The following is a 6,181-nucleotide window of genomic DNA, read 5'->3' as shown; positions in this document are numbered from 1 at the left end:
TGGCCGAAAACTATTATCCAAGGCTGCAATGCAGGCCCTATCTCAGTAGCATCATTGAAGTTGTGAAGGCGAGAGCCCTTGGATGTTCAGTTTCACGTTGAATATTTTAACATCTGCGACCATTGGCGTTAAATATTATTAGGAATGTTTGTCTGACACACCAAGTTAACCCCCTATACGGACATTTAGCATATTTACCCACAACTGCTGTGTGTACAAATAACGTGCAAAACAATTAATTAAACCTTTCCGTTTGACAGACACAAACCATGGAAGTTGAAGAGGCTCCTCATCGTCAAGCAGTCATCCAGAGTGAAGATTGCAGTCAAGCAGTCATGACCCCCCTCCCCCCAGTTTTCGAGAAAATTCAGAATAAAAAAAATCCTTCTCATTCTTAAATCATATTACTTAAGTAAACGGTAGGCAACCCAAAACCTTTCAGTTAGTAAAGCATAGGTAATACAGTATGACCATTACACCATCTGGTATTTTGAGTACTTGAAATTCAGATTAAAGTGAAATCTTGACTTCAGTGTCTTCTTACATGTGTGCTTTCTAAACGTGCAAATCATTATGTGGACGTTCTTTCCCACTTCTAAGAAATGCATTACTTCATGTCTGGCCATTCGTCTAAACCAGGGGTAGGGCACCTTATTCATTTGAGGGGCCACTTCAAAGTCCTTCAACAACCATGTAAGTCCTCCAAGGGCCGTACTATGAACACAAAACAGGATTCCCCCCAGCTTTTTTGGCCTATATTGAAGGTGGCCAGCTTTACAACAGACCCCACCTTCTCTTGGTCCCTTGAATATAACTTAATTGTATTGCTGATGTAATTTCTAAGATGCCTTTACAAAATATGTCATATTTCACGTGAAGCTGTACAACATTAAAATTATATTGGGGAGAGGATAAGATGGCCTGAGGGGCCGTAAACATGCTTTGACATGGCTCCCCACCCCTGACCTAAACAGATGTTGTAACAACAGTGTGTTACCAATATTGAAAAACAATTCAGAAACAAAATGTGTGTGATGTGATGTATTAGCATTTATTAAGTGTGTTTCATAATTGCAACGATATCACAATGGTTGTCGACAGCAGATCCTCTGGGGTGAACTTGTGGTGGTAGGATGCAGGCAGGAGCGTACTGTACACATCTTCAGCTGTAACAATAAACACAAATCCAATAGCAAAATAATTAATGTTAGAATCATACCATCACACTAAATAAGTGAAATGGGAGCTTAGTGTGCAGACTTGATTTTCAGCAACCAAATAAGGCACACACAAAGTTCTCAGGAATATGTAGGCCAAGGGTAGGGGGCCTATGTGACATCGAGTGCCAATGACCGTACCACCCCTGAAGCCCCCTGCACACTGGGCAATACGGTCACCGCATCACCGGAGTGGTAGCCACCTAGTGGACACCGTATTACTTCAGAAAAACTCCCGCAAGCAGTTTAGTAGTGGCTGGTTTGAAACATGGCGGACGGAGCAGAAATGCCTCCAAACTTCTTTATTTGAACACTAAAAACGCTTCGTTTCACTTTTTTGTAGTGTCTTACTGATAAAGATCATGTGTGAAAAGTATTGGTGTGTTTGGTGATGAATTTGGTTTTCGTAATTTCGTATCAAATCATAAATGCTTGTTTTCTTGTCCACCTATCTAGTGTGGATTATATAATGATAAAGTTTGAACATTATCACCGTTTTTAACAGCTTAAAACGTCGTAATTTTGATATTTATCTATTCATTTTTTAGAAGATCCGCGGGAAATCCTAAAGTGTTTATCATCACCATAGCAACAGCTCTCTTTACCGCACGGTCAGGCACGGAATTTTCCGGACGAGTTGAAATATTTGAACGTATGCGGAGGCTCTCGGATGCGGACTTTCTTCCGCACCGGACTGTCCGGACTCCAACCGCATACGGAATGCGGTTCTCCATAGACAATGAATGGTTAACGGTCAAATCGGATTCGTATTACCGCATGTAATGTGCAGGGGGCTTTAGCCATGCAGAGAGCTTAGGCTTAGAACAGCAGTAGTGCACCTCACTTCCCAAGTACATAACATGTCTCATAGCTCTAGTCTAGGTATGTTTTTGATATATTGATATGTACATAATGTCCCCTCAGACTGCTGTGCATACCGAGATGATCTGACCGGTGGTGGAGGTGGCTTGGTTTGGGTGCTGGCGTGCAGCGAGGGGGTGTCACACAGACGACTGTGATGTGCTCTGAAAGACAAACACAATATGCACCAAATCAAACGCAGTGTTGGGGGTAACACATTACAAAAGTAATTAATTACGGCCAGGTTTCCCAAACTGGGGTGTGAGCACCCCTGGGGGTGCGTGGCCTACCTCAAGAGGACCATCACTCAGGGGTTGCACAAACCACATTGAAATGTACAAAGGGGTGCACATGGAAAAAAGTTTGGAAACCACAATGTAATGCATTACTTTTGTAAATCACCAAATCCATATTTTGGCAATTATTTTGGCTAAAGTAACTGAAGTACTGCAAAATCAGTGTAATGGCCTACATACATTTAGTAATATTATGATGTGAGGGATTATTTTAAAATGTCAGTTACGTGTAATCGGTAATGTATTGCAGCTTTTCAGTAACTTGCTGAACACTGATCAGACGACACAAAAAGCAAGTTACCGGTAGGCCTATGTGCATCCAAACATTCTGTTTATAAACATACGTATTGATCAGCTCAAGACACTCACCTTTCTCCAAATGCCAGATATCAAGGGGTCAGGTGGTGTTGTGATACCATCCTCTTCCTCCTCTAACCTGGAAGTTTTACTTGGCCCAGAAATGTTCTAAGCTATGAGATAGCCGTCTCTCATTGGCTCCCATTATAGCCCCGCTGGCGCACGCAGCCAAGTAAAAGATGAATGGGAGCCTATTGGGCTAAATGGCTCAGCAGGGATTTGTGACGATTCTGTTCTCTGGTTTGTAAAGATGTGTGCACATTCTGTACCTTATCATGGAAGTTGTATTAGAAGTGAAGTTAAAGGTTCCTGACATGGCTTTGTTCTCCCAAAGACGTGTTAGTTTTGTCCTGCAACACGCTAGCATTCGGCTAATACCTGCTGGCTGAGGAATCTCTGCGACTATTCGCGACCAGAGCTGACGAGAGACGTACTCTGACTGATCCTCCTAGCAGAGACATCTACGGTCACACACCTCAACCCCCACCACCGTCCAACATGTTAATTGAAGGTGCCCAAATTCTTAAGGATGAGCGCAGTCATTTCCTTTACCCCATGTACACATGCCGCTTTTCCACCACCTTAAATGCAATAAATAACAGGTGTCCGCAACAATCCTAACATAACTTTAAACACATCGACATCTGAAGTCAGACTTAAAACTACAAAACAAATGGCGTATGCCGTAAAGTCGATTGTCACGTGTTATGTCATTGCTATAGTTGAAATAAGGGTCATTTTCACGAATCTAACACTTGACAAGATGCAAACGTGTCGGCAAATGCTTTCACTTACTCATATCTATCGAACGCGACTTCATTGTTTCCAGGGAAAAAATCACACGGGCAGATAGTTCTAAGAGAAGCGTACAGCCCCATTGGCACCCATTCATTATTTACTTGGCTGCGATAACATAGCTGCAGTGCCACTCCTGGCCACACCAGCTAGTTGTCGTTCTTGTACAAGATTCCATTTTCTTTGCTTGGCCTTTGTTGGACTGGTGTTGAGGTTGAAAGGGTCCATGGTGCATCTGTTTTTATCTTGACATTTCTCTTTGTGGAAATCTCACTGTAATGGCACCTCTATAACATAACAAGCTACAGATAAGTCAAATGAGGCACACACGATGTTCCCAGGACTATATCATACATCATATACAGTCATGGGTGAGCGGTTAGGGCGTCAGACTTGCATCCCAGAGGTTGCCGGTTCGACTCCTGACCCGCCAGGTTGGTGGGGGGAGTAATCAACCAGTGCTCTCCCCATCCTCCTCCATGACTGAGGTACCCTGAGCATGGTACCGTCCCACCGCACTGCTCCCCATGGGGCGCCACTGAGGGCTGCCCCCTTGCACGGGTGAGGCATAAATGCAATTTCGTTGTGTGCAGTGTTCACTTGTGTGCTGTGGAGTGCTGTGTCACAATGACAATGGGAGTTGGAGTTTTTGGAGTTTTTTTTTGGAGTATATAGGCTAATGGCAAGGCATTTCACTTCACATGCAACATTTGACAGTGTCATACCACTACCACTACTATGTGTTTGATACATTACTAACCGTTGCTCTGGTAGTGATAACGCAATGCCCCATCGACAGCTGAGATGCTGAGATGATCTTCTGGCTGTTGGTGGAGGTGGCACGGTTTGGATGCGGAGCGAAGAGAGTCACACCGACGCCTGAAGTGCTCTGAAAAACAAGCAGGATACACACCTTATCAAACGACACAACGCAATACATCCAGCCGCTTCCATTTAGACGACGTGGCATTGATCGCAATGTTTTTAGTGAAACAGCAAAACTGACTAGACAGAGCATCGTATGACATCCGATGTCCCATCAGTCCTTATAGAACTGGTTCTAATGAGGCGAATTTTTACTCAAAAGCCCTAAAGTGCTATAGCATTGAATGTCTTAGCTGCTGGGCAATGCAAGGACAGACGGTCCTTGCATTGCCTAGAGAACTACAGTATGTAAACAACAGACAACGTCTCGTCGTGAATTTAGCTCTCCTCCGGAGGTACATTGCTTTAAGTCGCACATAGAGAAGCATGGAAAAAGGCACTCTATCCCCTACTTCCGCCGCCAACATGGCGATGTCCCGCCCCCCCGCCGTTGCATCACAACAGAGTAGAACGTACCTTATCCCCTTACTTACTGTATCATTGATATATTGTGATTGCAAAGTGAATGTGCTGAATTAATGGCAAAGCAGAAACGTATTAAAAAAGAAAAACCTTCTGACTTCATGCGCCCAGAGATATATTTCAGAAGCTTTATTTCTGAATGCATACATTTGTGTTTGGGGGTATGGCTCTGTTCGGAGGAAGTTCCCCGGCTTCTCCATGAGCTCCATGGAAGCCAATACAGGGAACAGCAGCATCCTCAGGTATGCCTTCCATTTAGCTGGAAAGGCAAAATACCCCCTAGAACAGAGCAAGCAACAACATTGTTTGACAACGATTAGTCTGGTGGAGCAGGGGAGGTGGTGGGAGCAAAACAAGCAGCAAAAAGCAATGACAGGAAAACAAATTCGGTAGTTTAAATAAAGCGTGCCATATGTCAGCATCCAATTGCGAGCTGCAGCTGATTAACCAAAGCGCAGCTGATTAGTGGAGAGTTGTATGGGTTGGGTCGGCGTCAGCCAATAGGCAAAAGGGCGCGTTGACTACGTGGTCTGCCAGAACTAACGCAGATTGCTTGATTTATAAATTAGGTGTTACCAGAATGGCAGTGATCAAGTCGTAAAGGCCCTGTGCACTGTCATAGTGGTGTAGTACTATGGTACTAAAGTTTTATTGGTAACACTTTATTTTAGTTTTACATCTATTAGCACTAATACGTGCAATTGTAATGCCTGTATAAGTAACGTGTAAGAGTAGAGTATCGTTTATTGATTCCAGGGGGATATTAAGGTGTCAAGTAGCATACACACACACTGTAAATACAAAAAGACATTACACACGAGAGACATTACACACATACTTACACATAAATGAACCATATATAGCTCACCCTTACATACATTTAGCCAAGCCATCTCTCTCTCTCACACACACACACACACACTCACACACAGAACCACACACACACACACACACACACACACACACACACACCACACACACACACACACACACACACACACACACACACACACACACACACACACACACACACACACACACACACACACACACACACACACACACACACATATATTAAGTGTAAAGTGTCCACAGTGTTAACATGTGCCTTAGTGTAAGGCATGTACTAAGCATTAAATTAAAAAAAAATATATAAATCAAACATTTGTTAGGCATGTATCATGAATGTCTTGTTCATGCACAACGACCAAAAACTTTAACCGTTTTTTGTTGTTGTTTTTTTCATTGACCATTACCGCATTCCACTGGTGGACTAGTGCATTCAGGGGGTCTACATCAATACCCTTA

At 43.4% G+C, this 6,181-nt stretch overlaps 1 long non-coding RNA gene across 1 annotated transcript; it reads right to left on the bottom strand.

The window, feature by feature from the left end:
• Positions 1-1,036: 1,036 nt before the first annotated feature.
• On the bottom strand, positions 1,037-2,788 carry LOC134439559 (uncharacterized). The gene is made up of 3 exons (XR_010032777.1): positions 2,744-2,788; positions 2,156-2,242; positions 1,037-1,166 (listed from the first exon to the last, which is right to left on the bottom strand). It is a non-coding gene; the product is annotated as an uncharacterized LOC134439559 (long non-coding RNA).
• Between the last annotated feature and the right edge of the window lie 3,393 nt (positions 2,789-6,181).

This window comes from Engraulis encrasicolus, chromosome 23, assembly GCF_034702125.1.
Source record: "Engraulis encrasicolus isolate BLACKSEA-1 chromosome 23, IST_EnEncr_1.0, whole genome shotgun sequence".
Classification (NCBI taxonomy): Eukaryota; Metazoa; Chordata; class Actinopteri; order Clupeiformes; family Engraulidae; genus Engraulis; species Engraulis encrasicolus.
Note: the sequence above shows the minus strand (reverse complement) of the source record. Positions and strands in the feature narration are given on the sequence as shown.